This window comes from Lepus europaeus, chromosome 2, assembly GCF_033115175.1.
Source record: "Lepus europaeus isolate LE1 chromosome 2, mLepTim1.pri, whole genome shotgun sequence".
NCBI lineage: Eukaryota > Metazoa > Chordata > Mammalia > Lagomorpha > Leporidae > Lepus > Lepus europaeus.
The window spans coordinates 65958176-65971948 of NC_084828.1; positions in this window are offsets into that span (position 1 = coordinate 65958176).

Genomic DNA, 13773 nt, shown 5'->3' on the forward strand with positions numbered 1-13773 from the left:
GAAATCAAACATTTCCTGGAAGTAAATGAGGATAACAGCACAATATACCAAAACCCATGGGATACAGCAAAAGCAGTGTTAAGAGGAAAGTTTATACCAAAAGGTGCCTACATCAAGAAATTGGAAAGGCACCAAATAGATGAGCTTTCAAGTCATCTCAAGGATCTAGAAAATCTGCAGCAAACCAGACCCAAAGCTAGTAGGAGCAGACAAATAATTAAAATCAGAGAAGAAATCAACAGGATTGAATCCAAAAAAATTACAAAAAAATCAGCCAAATGAGGAGCTGATTTTTTGAAAAAATAAAAAAAAATGACACCCCATTGGCTCAATTAACCAAAAAAAAAAAAAAAAACCAAGAGAAAAGACCCAAATCAATAAAATCAGAGATGAAAAAGGAAACGTAACAACATACACCACAGAAATAAAAAGAATCATCAGAAATTACTACAAGGACCTGATGCCAGCAAACAGGGAAATCTATCAGAAATGCATAGATTCCTGGATACATACAACCTACCTAAATTGAGCCAGGAAAACATAGAAAACCTAAATAGACCCATAACTGACACAGAAATTGAAACAGTAATAAAGGCCCTCCCAACAAAGAAAATCCCAGGACCAGATGGATTCACTGCTGAATTCTACCAGACATTTACAGAAGAACTAACTCCAATTCTCTCAAACTATTCAGAACAATTGAAAAAGAGGGCATCCTCCCAAATTCTTTCTAGGAAGCCAGCATCACCTTAATTCCTAAGCCAGAAAAAGAAGCAGCATTGAAAGAGAATTACAGACCAATATCCCTGATGAACATAGATGCGAAAATACTCAATAAAATGCTGGCCAAATGAATGCAAAATCACATTAGAATGATCATCCACCCAGACCAAGTGGGATTTATCCCTGGTATGCAGGGATGGTTCATGTTCACAAAACAATCAACGTTATACACCAAATTAACAGATGCAGAAGAAAAACCATATGATTCTCTCAATAGATGCAGAGAAAGCATTTGATACAATACAACACCCTTTCATGATGAAAACTCTAGGCAAACTGGGTATGGAAGGAACATTCCTCAATACAATCAAAGCAATTTATGAAGAACACACGGCCAACATCCTATTGAATGGGGAAACGTTGGAAGCATTTCCGCTGAGATCTGGTACCAGACAGGGATGCCCACTCTCACCACTGATATTCAATATAGTTCTGGAAGTTTTAGCCAGAGCTATTAGGCAAGAAAAAGAAATTAAAGGGATACAAATCGGGAAGGAAGAACTCAAACTATCCCTCTTTGCAGATGATATGATTCTTTATTTAGGAGACCCAAAGAACTCTACTAAGAGACTACTGGAACTCATATAAGTGTTTGGCAAAGTAGCAAGATATAAAATCAATGCACAAAAATCAACAGCCTTTGTATACACAGGCAATGCCATGGCTGAGGAAGAACTTCTAAGATCAATCCCTTTCACAATAACTACAAAAACAATCAAATACCTTGGAATAAACTTAACCAAGGATGTTAAACATCTCTACAATGAAAACTACAAAACCTGAAAGAAAGAAATAGAAGAGGATATCAAAAAAATGGAAAAAATCTTCCATGCTCATGGATTGGAAGAATCAATATCATCAAAATGTACATTCACCCAAGCAATTTATACATTCAATGGAATACCAATCAAGATACTGAAGACATTCTTCTCAGATCTGGAAAAAATGATGCTGAAATTCATGTGGAGACACAGAAGACCTCGAATAGCCAAAGCTATCTTGTACAACAAAAACAAAGCCGGAGGCATCACAATACCAGATTTCAGGGCATACTACAGGGCAGTAGTTATCAAAACAGCATGATACTGGTACAGAATCAGATGGATAGACCAATGGAACAGAATAGAAACACCAGAAATCAATCCAAACATCTACAGCCAACTTATATTTGATCAAAGATCCAAAACTAATCCCTGCAATAAGGACAGCCTATTCAATAAATGGTGCTGGGAAAATTGGATTTCCATGTGCAGAAGCTTGAAGCAAGACCCATACCTTTCACCTTACACAAAAATCCACTCAACATGGATTAAAGACTTAAATCTATGGCACAACACCATCAAATTATTAGAGAGCATTGGAGAAGCCCTGCAAGATATAGGTACTAGCAAAGACTTCTTGGAAAATACCCTAGAAGCACAGGCAGTCAAAACCAAACTTAACATTTGGGATTGCATCAAATTGAGAAGTTTCTGTACTTCAAAAGAAACAGTCAGGAAAGTGAAGAGGCAACCGACAGAATGGGAAAAATATTTGCAAACTATACTACAGATAATGGGTTGATAACCAGAATCTAGAAAGAAATCAAGAAACTCCACAACAACAAAACAAACAACCCACTTAAGAGATGGGCCAAGGACCTCAATAGACATTTTTTGAAAGAGGAAATCCAAATGGCCAACAGAAACATGAAAAAATGTTCAAGATCACTAGCCATCAGAGAAATGCAAATCAAAACCACAATGAGGTTTCACTCACCTCAGTGAGAATGGCTCACATTCAGAAATCTACCAACAATAGATGCTGAGGAGGATGTGGGGAAAAAGGGACACTAACCCACTGTTGGTGGGAATGCAAACTGGTTTAGCCACTATGGAAGTCAGTCTGGAGATTCCGCAGAAACCTGAATACAACCCTACCATACAACCCAGCCATCCCACTCCTTGGAATTTACCCAACGGAAATTAAACTGGCAAACAAAAAAGCCATCTGCACATCCATGTTTATTACAGCTCAGTTCACAGTGGCTAAGACCTGGAAACAACCCAAATGCCTATCGACAGTGGACTGTATAAAGAAATTATTGGACATGTACCCTATAGAATACTATACAGCAGTAGGAAGCAATGAAATCCAGTCATTTGCAACAAGATGGAGGAATCTGGAAAACATCATGATGAGTGAATTAAGCCAGTCCCAAAGGGACAAATATCATATGTTTTCCCTGATCGGTGACAACTAACTGAGGACCAAAGGGAAACCTGTTGAAGTGAAATGGACACTATCTGAAACAGTGACTTGATCAGCTCTTGTCCTGACTGTTGATGTACAATGTAATACTTTATCCATTTTAGTATTTGTTGTTCTAGTACTAGTGGTTGAACTCTGTAATTAACACACAATTATTCTTAGGTGTTTAAATTTTAACTGAAAAGTGATCCCTGTTAAATATTAGAGTGGGAAAAAGAGAGGGAGGAGATGCATAATTGGGGACATGCTCAATCGGACCTGCCCCAAATGGTGGAGTTAGAAACGTGCCAGGGGATTCTAATACAATCCCATTAAGTTGGCTTGTCCCAATGCCATCTCACTAGTCCAAGTGATCATCTTCAGTTCTCAATTGATCACACTGATAGGTCTAAGAGTCAAAGGGATCACACAAACAAGACTGGTGTCTGGGAATACTAATGGACAGAATCAAAAAGGGTGAGAAGGATCCAACATGAGAAGCGGGAGACATAGCAGACCCATAGAATAGCAGATGTCCTAAATAGCACTCTAGCCTCAGAATCAGCCCTTAAGGCATTCGGATCTGGCTCAAGAGCCCATGAGAGTATTTTAGGCATGGAAAGCCAAGACACTCTTGGGAAAAAAAAAAAAAAAAGACCTAAATGAAAGATCTCTGTGAGTGAGATCCCAGTGGAAAGAATGGGGCCATCAAAGAAGGAGGTAAATTTCTCTGAAGGGAGGAGAGAACTACTTTTGACTACGACCCTTTTCGAATAAGATCGAAGTCGGCGAACCCTAAAGGCTTCCATAGCCTTGGCAACTCATGACTAGAGCCTAGGGAGATTACTGATGCCATAAACAAGAGTGCCAAATTGTTAAGTCAACGACAGGAGTCACTGTGTACTTACTTCTCATGTGGGATCTGTCCTTAATGTGTTGTCCAATGTGAAGTAATGCTATAACTAGTATTGAAACAGTATTTTTACACTTTGTGTTTCTGTGTGGGCGCAAACTGATGAAATCTTTACTTAGTATATACTGAATCGATCTTCCATATATAAAGATAATTGAAAATTAAAAAAAATAGCTTGGTATTAAATTGGAAATTGTATAGAAAATTAATCCATTTTTTAAAAATATCATGTAGGATCTCTGTCCTTAATGTGCTGTACATTGTGATTTAATGCTATAACTAGTACTCCAACAGTATTTTTACTTTGTGTTACTATGTGTGGGCAAACTGTTGAAATCTTTACTTAATATATACTAAACTGATCTTCTGTATATAAAGAGAATTGAAAATGAATCTTGATGTGAATGGAAGGGGAGAGGGAGCAGGAAAGGGGAGGGTTGCGTGTGGGAGGGAATTTATGGGGGGAAGCCATTGTAATCCATAAGCTGTACTTTGGAAATCTATATTCATTAAATGAAAGTTTAAAAAAAGACTTGTAGTAAAGGTAATACCAAATCTATGTCTTTGACAATGTCATCATCTTTAGAGATTCTTAGTTTTCAGAATACTATCTAATTCCAATATAAGCTGGTGTCAGTTTTTAGAAATAAAATTAACTTTAAATTGTGATAGTAAACATTATTTATCTCACAAGAGAGCATGAATACACTCTCACTTAGCCCTTATCTCTCAGTTACATTATATGCAAGGATAAGTATGTTTAGAGCTGCAAATAATCCTCTATATAAAAATCTCAAAAAAGTATTGTTTAATAACTTTCATAGCCATGCACAGTGGCTCATCTATAACCTTCATCAGGTATAATAGGAAAATAGGAGATGTAATATTTATAACTTGTAAGTCATTTTGTATTTTATAAGGATTTTATATTTTTTACATATTTAAACTTATATGGCATTTTTCACATAATCTTTTTAACAATAAAACAGAATTTATTAGATATGAAGATATACCTACATATTTATTATATGTGAAATTGGTGCTATGTTTAATAACAATGCAAAGTATTAAAATTCACATTTTATAGAAAACAAAATTTGGTCATAACTAGGAGTTATCATTTAGGAACTCATCTGGATGATGTCCCAGCTTGGAAATTGACCTATACTCTTGACATCTCTCAGAATGTCAAATATGATAATCAAAAGATACAAGGGGACAAAATAAAAGTTTCAATTTGAGTAATGGCCTTTGGCTTCCAACACTTTACAACAGGGAAGACATTAAGTAAGTCCACCTATAAGAACTGTATTTCAAAAAGTGCACTTGGTCATCTAAAAACTGAAGAAAAATCACATTATGAAAATCAACTACATCCTGAAACAATTTCAGGAGAATTTTTCCATACTTTTGAATGATGGTGTATCCCCTCATTTCTACTGTTAATATACTTATCTTGTGATAATTGTGTCCTCACTTCTGATTTTTTTTTCCAGTATAGGAAAAGATTGTTATTTTTTCTATTTGAGAGGCCTAAAAATTCATAATATTATTTTCTTAAATATATAAAAAGTTCAAGAAGAAAAGAAAATCAGGAAATATTGGTTAGTTAGGCCAATGTTGTATCATTTTATTTATTTTATCAAAACATAGCTCTTCATTTCACTGATCTTTTGCAGCTTTTACTGGTCTCGATTTTGCTTATTTCTTTAAGTTTAATCACTTTTTTCCTCCTATTAATTTTGGGTTTGATTGTTGATTTTCAAAGTCCTTGAGATACAATGATAGATAATTTATTTGAAGCTTTTCATATTTCTTGATGTAAGCAGTGATTGCTATAAACCTCTCTTTTAACACTATTTTTGCTGTATCCAAAGGTTTTGATACATTGTGTAGTTCTTTTCACTCATTTTCAGGAATGCTTCTTTTTGATTTTTCTTTTGATTTATTCTATGACCTACTATGTTATCTGAAGTTTCTGGAGTTGTTAATTTCCAGTTTCATTCCACTATGATCAGAAAAGATACATAATATGATTTCAAATTTTTGGATTTGTTGAGACTTCCTTTAAGGACTAGCATACAGACTATCCTGGAGAAAGTTCCATGCACTGATGAAAAGAATGGGTGTTCTGCTGAGAAATGAAATGTTCTGCGGATAACAGTTATGTCCATTTGGTCCATTGTGTAAATTTACACTGTGTTTCTTTGTTGATTGTCTGTATAATGGATCTGTCCATTGATGAAAATGGGGTTTTGAAGTCCCCCATTTTTATTATGTTGAAATCAACGTCTCCCTTTAGATCCGTTATTTTTGTTTTTAAAAGCCAGGATCCTGGTTTTGGGTGCATATACATTTACAATAGTCACAACTTCCTATTTAACTGACACACTGATCATTACATAATGGCCTTCTTTGTCTCTTTCAACAATATTTGTGTTAAATTCTATTTTGTCTCATATCAAGATGGCTATACCTGCTCTTTTTTGTTTTCATTACTATGGAATTTTATTTTCCACACTTTTTCTTTCCTTCTATGTATATCTTTGTTGGTGAGGTGAGGAAATAGAAGGATCTTTTTTTAATCCATTCAGCTGGTCTCTACCTTTTAGTTGAAGAATATTGGCATTTACATTCAAGGTTAAAGAGAATATCCAAATTAACAAAATGAGAGATGAAAAAGGAGATGTTACAAATAGATGTCAGTAATTAAGACCTTCTTAACAAAGAAAAGCCCAGGACCAATTGGCTTAACTGCTGATTTCCACCAGACATTTAAAGAATAACTAACTCCAATTCTTCTCAAACTATTCAAAACACTTGAAAGGGAGGGACTCTTTCCAAACCCCTTCTATGAATCCTGCATCACCTTAATTCCTAAACCAGAAAAAGATACAACAGAGAAAGTATTATAGACCAATATCCCTGATGAACATAGATGTAAAAATCATCAACAAAACACTAGCAAGTGTAATAACACAACCATAAAAGTCATTTACTTGGACCAAGTGTGATTTATCCCTGGTATATAGGGGTCATTCAACATCAAGTTAGGGATGGTTCAGCAAATCAATAACTGTGATGCATCACATTAACAAAATTAAGAATAAAGAGTATATGATTATCTCAATAGATGCAGAAAAGCCTTTTGATAAAATACATCTTTTCAGGTATAGAAGGAAAATACTCAAGGCAGTATATAACAAACCCATGGTCAGCATCTTATTGAAAGGAAAAAATCTGGAAGAATTTCCACTAAGATCCACAACCAGAAAAGGAGCCCACTCTCACCACTGCTATTCAATATAGTTTTAAAATTTTAGCCAGAGTCATTAGGTGAGAAAAACAAATCAAAGGGATACAGATTAGAAAGGAGGAAGTCAAATTATCTATTTGGAGATGACATGATTCCATATATCGGGAAATCAAAACACTACACTAAGAGACTACTGGAACTCATAAGAGAGTTTGGTGAAGTTGTAGGATATGAAATAAACACGCACAAATCAATAGCCTTTGTACACCCAGACAATTCCATGGCTGCTAAAGAACTTCTAAGATCAATCACATTCACAATAGCTACAAAAATTAAATTCTTTGGAATAAATTTGACCAAGGAGTTGAAAGATCTCTACAATGAAAATTACAAGAAATTAAGAAAGAAATAAAATATAACAAAAAAGGAATAATCTTCCATATTCAAGAATTGGAAGAATTAGTATCAAAATGTCTATACCAATCAATCTAAATTATAGGTTCAATGCAATTCCAGTCAAAATACCAATGAAATTCTTCTCATATCTAGAATAAAAGATGCTGAAATTTATATGGAAACACAAGAGACTTCAATAGCTAAAACAATTTTAAACAACAGAAACAAAGCCAGAGGCATCGCAGTACCAGATTTCAAGACAAACTACAGGGCATTTATAATCAATACAGCCTGGTGCTGGAACAAAAATAGACATGTAGACCAATGGAACAAAAAAGAAACCCCAGAAATCAATCCATGTGTCTGCAACAAACTAATCTTTAACAAAGGAGCTAAAATCAATCCTTGGAGAAAAGACAGTCTCCTCAACAAGTGGTGCTGGGAAAATTGGATCCACTTGCAGAAATATGAAACAAGACCTCCGCCTTACACGTTATATAAAAATCAAGTCAAAATACATCCACGATTTAAATCTACAACATGATACCATCAAATTACTGGAAAAGATCATTGGAGAAATTCTGCAAGATATTTGCATGGGCAAAATCTTCTTGGAACAGACTCCAGAAGCACAGGCAATTCAATAAAACATAGACAAATGAGGTTACATCAATCCAAGCTAGTGCATTGCAAAGGAAGCTTTCAGCACAATGGAGAGGCAACCAACAGAAAGGAACATATTTGCAAACTATGCAGGTAATAAGGTGTTAATATAAAGATTCTATGAAGAGCTAAGGAAACTAAACCACAGCAAAACAAACAATCCAATTAAGCAACAGCAAGGACTTGAATGGCCATTTCCATAGGATGAAATTCAAATTGCCAACAGGCACATAAAAATTGCTCAGGAAATGCAAATAAAAACCACAATGAGGTTTCACCTCACCCCAGGTACTCTGGCTTTCATACAGAAAAAAAAAAAAAACAAACAATAAATGCTGATGAGGATGTGGGAGAAAAGGTACTCTAATCCACCGTTGTTGGGAATTTTAACTGTTGAAACCATTGTGGAAGACAGTATGGTGATTCCTCAGAAAACTGAAAATAGATTTACCATATGACCCAGCCATCTCACTCCCGGAGATTTACCCAAATGAAATGAAATCAGCATGTGAAATTGTTATCTGTACCCCAATGTTTATTGCAGTTCAATTCACAATAGCTAAGGTCTGATCACTCTAAATGTCCATCAACTGATGACTGGATAAAGAAATTGTCATACATAGTACAGAATACTACTCAGCCATAAAAAGAATGACAAAATGATCGCAACTGAAAACCTAGTGTAATAAGCAAGTCCCAGAAAGACAATTATCATATGTTTTCCTTGATCTGTGGTAACTAATAGAGTACAAAAAATGTACTGTATGTGAGCAAAATTGACATTTTGAGATTTGATTATAATGTACAGGCCTCATCTCTATTGTTGAACAATGCTTCTTTTTTTCTGTTTCTTCTTTTTCTTGTTACTATTTGCTGAAATCTTTACTTAGTGAGGGTTACCTTATGGGTGTAAAAATAAAGTCTATCATTGTAAAAATTAAAAGAAAGAATATGAAAGTAAGGAGGAGTGAGAATGGGAATGTGGGGGGAGTGATGTTTTGGTGGTATCACTATGCTCCTAAATCCGTAAATATAAAATACAAGTAATTTGTTCATCTTATATAAATAAAAATAAGTTAAAAGAAATGGTATCTCATGAATAGAATATTTTAAATTTATTTTAAATTAATAATTGGAAAAAGTTAAGCCGGCGCCGCAGCTCACTAGGCTAATCCTCCGCCTTGCGGCGCCGGCACACCGGGTTCTAGTCCCGGTCGGGGCACCGGTCCTGTCCCGGATGCTCCTCTTCCAGGCCAGCTCTCTGCTGTGGCCAGGGAGTGCAGTGGAGGATGGCCCAAGTACTTGGGCCCTGCACCCCATGGGAGACCAGGAGAAGCACCTGGCTCCTGCCATCGGATCAGCGCGGTGCGCCGGCCGCAGCGCGCCAACCGCGGCGGCTATTGGAGGGTGAACCAACGGCAAAAGGAAGACCTTTCTCTCTGTCTCTCTCTCTCACTGTCCACTCTGCCTGTAAAAAAATAATAAAAAAAAAAATAAAAAAAATAATTGGAAAAAGTACTATCTAAAGACATCATTTTAGCAATTAAAGACATTATTGCCTACTCCAAGGTCACAATGTTTTGTCTAGAAATTTAGTGATAATTTTTACAACATAGTGATCAGTACTTGGTTTTCTTTTCACATTTTGCTAAAAGTCAAGTTGTGTTATTTTCTCCATGGGCATACTCAATTTTTAAATAATGATTCAATGGAAATATTTCCTTTTGTCTATTGATTTATTTTGGATTTTTAGTAAAAAATTATTTTATCATGTATCTGTAGGTCCATTTCTGGAGTCTACAATATTTAATTCAAATTATTTAGTTGCTTTTATTTTCACCAATACTATGATGTTTTAACTAGTTAGTGTAGCTTTTCTAACAAGTGTGTACATCAAGTAATGTATATTCTCTGACTTTGTTGATGTTCTTTTTGCCTCTTCCTTCTTTCACTATTGTTTTGATTTCTGTAATTGCCTTTATCTTATACATTTTTCTTTAAAGATTTGCAATTTATTTTTTTTAAAAATGCCTATCAGAAATCTGATCTGGATTTCACTAAATCTACAGATTTGTCTTGGGTAAGAAATAACAACTCATCTTGTTCCTGTGAAATACATATTGCTTCATGGCTGCCATGTAACATTAGGATATCCAATCAAATGTATGCATGTACCATATAAGGGAGGCAGAAATCCAGAAATCATATATGAGAAAATGCCCCTTTTTTTGTAGGCTCAGTCTTTTGGATATGAATCCAACTGTATCTTATGCCATCATAATAAATTAAGACTGCTTCCTGGCCTTGGTCTCTCATCTCTGTTCAGGAATCCTGCTACACACTAATCTAATAGAGTTTAGAGCTGTAGAGAAAAAAACTTGGATTACCAAGCAAGTCACAGAAAACAATGCTGAAAAGGGTCAAGGTAACTTTAATCTCTTGTCTCCTAGGTATATAAATGCTATCTATTAAAGTAAATGTACCATTCAATATAATACATAAAACCTATAATTATTGCCCTTCCACCAACACCTTAGCCAAGCTTTCACCAAGCCACTCCAACATTTTATCAAGCAATCTTTTTCCAGATGATGCAGTATGTATTTCATAGGATCAATGAATTCTATGTCAATGATTATGACTCTTAATTATTAAATAGTAAATGGTTATGCTCTATGAAATCTCGTGTTGGTAATTTAAACACTGCATAAATGCTTGGATAGTGTTGGCAGCAAAAGCATCGTGCATAGGAGGACAGAATAGTGATCAGTTCGAGGAAAGACAAACCTATGGTTACTTAGAAGATGAAAGAAGCTTGATATAATTGACTTGGCTTCTTTCAGTGTGCAATCATGTTGTGGGCTCCATAACTCAAGTGCTAACAGGTGAGGTATTTCCTTGTTATGTCAGGTTCATGTACAGTCTCTACTTAACAGTAACATGAGTGGTACCTTCCTAGGTCTGTTGAGCAAGTAGAGGGCGGCAAAGATGGATTCTGGTTGATATTCATTGTTAAGTTACTTGGTATAGCTGGTAGTCAAGAACCTCTTCTACAGTGACTTCTCTGGTAGTCACTGACATGAAATACAATATTTATGCCCATTTTCATAGGTCTGCATTCAGGCTTCTTCATCACACTTTCTTGCCTTTAATCTTACAATCTTGTTATCCAATGTCTCAGTCCAATCACTCAAACTATTTGACACAAATCAAAATCATTTTAGAGATAGAGAGATGATACATAGATGATACATAGGTAGAATTTCACTTCAATGTACTCTTCCCACGTAAAAATATTCTACTTCTTATAGGAGTGGCCCCTCTACTGTCCTTAGACTATCTGTGTACATCAAGTGAAGCAAAATGCATTTATTCACAACAGCATGTAGATAATGCATTTTGAACCAGGCCAACGTATATTTTTTAAGATTTTTTTTTTATGCTAAAGGCAGGGTGACACAGACAAGGGGTTGGGGAGAGAGATAAAAAGAGGGAATGACAGAGAGATCTTAAACCTACTGGTTCACTCCCTAAGTTTCTACAAGGGATGGGGCTGGGCCAGGCCAAAGCCAGGAGCCAGGAATTCCAACCAGTTCTCCAAATTGGGTGGTAGGAACTAAAGTATTATCTATCATTGTATGTTGCTTTTCTGAAGTACATTAACAGGAAGCAGTATCAACGGGAGCAGTTTGACTTAAAAGATCACTCCAGTGTGGATGCCAGCATTGCAAGAGGTGGTTTAACCCACACATCATTGCAGAAGCCCATATCCTTTAAAATCTATTAGTTGAAGATACACATATCATACAAGGAAGCCTTAAGTGCCAGTTAAGGAGAGGTTATAGTGCGCCTAAGGTGAGCAATATCATTAGCTTAAGACAACTCTCCATGTAATTTACTTTTTACTTCTGGACTTGCACAGGCTGCATGAGAAATGTATCATTTCTAGCTTAAGATAAATTGATGCTGCTCCTGACCAACAATGGGTCTTGTAAGAGATGGCTATATCAATTTCTAATGGACAGTTCAATGTACATAGTCAATTTTAAATGCCAGTCTAGGTTCTACTGGACCTTGGGAGACAGCAGGGTCTGCTTGCCAAGTAGCTTTTTAAAAAAATTGCATTAAAATGCTAAGAATCTGTGCTACAAAACTCCTTCTGAGGTGTCCTAGAGATTCCACAAGTCATCTTTATCTAAATAGACTTCTATCTCCATTGGATCCACTGAGTTAGAGTGCTAAGTAATAATAAAGATTATACTACAGCCTGAAGCTGATACATAATATTTTCTGTCTCTAGACTCCACATAAAAGCGGACCTGGAACCTTGGGGATCACATAGTGAAAGGATTAGAACACTAGTTCTAAGTATGTTGTGTCCTATCTCTAAAACCAAAGAGATATAACAAGAGTGATACTCTTTTAATGGTAAGGGATAGAAGGTATAATGAGTTATCACTTTTATGGACACAACATCCTAAATATAACTGTACTCTTAACACTTGACTAATATACCAGGCCCTGAAAATATGTAGGGTTTATCTCTAGCCACCTGGCATGCAATGTCTTTCCAGGTCTTCCAAAATATTAAACACCCATTGATCTCCAGGCCAACTAATATATCGTCAGTTTAGTGTACCAGTGTGATGTTATTCAAAACATCAAGTCAATTAGTCATTGCTGTTCATATGTTATAGAAAGCAAATAAGTTATATTAGCTCTGGTGCATGACAGTAGATTATAAAATACTGTTTTCTCTGGCAAAACAATGTCCTTTAATCTTCTTCACTTTTTAAGGTAGTTAAGAAATATTTGTCATATCAGTACATACTTTCAAAGTTCCAGAGCTATACTTGTTCAGCTTCATTAACGATATCACACCCTGCATAGCAGCTGTGATTGGTGTTACCACTTATTAAGTTGATGGTCTAATTTATGTACTATAATCTGTCTAGTTTTTGCCACATAGGACACTATAGCAAAAGCTGGGAACATTAATCTTGCACACCTTAATTTTTTGAAGAAGCTGTGAAATTTACCCATTTTATAATATTGATAATGCTTTATTATCTTTTATTAGGCCAGTGTTTTTCAAGATCCTCCTTATAATAATTATTCTTAATCCAAAGATCAGAGAAGTCTGGGGGAAATGGCTACAAAACAAATACATGAGTGTCCTCAGTTCCTTGTGTAAGGTACTTAGGTCAGGATTCCATTTACAATATTTTTCATAACCCCCACTTTTTCTGCAGGTCTTCATGGATTCAGGTCTGGATTTTTTCCTTTCTCCAGTGTATAACCACTCTGTGAAATGGCATCAAGTTTCATTGGATGAAATACTTTTGGGTTACAAATTATGTAAATTTTGGATTACATTAGAAAATTCTTCCTCAAGGAGACCTGGGCTCATATGAATTAAATGACTCTGTATATGTAATCCAGCTCAGTTTAGGGAACCAACTGAGGGATTTGACAGCTCCATTGTCATATGTACCAAAGAAACTCCAATTCTACACCAATCCTTTCAGAAAAT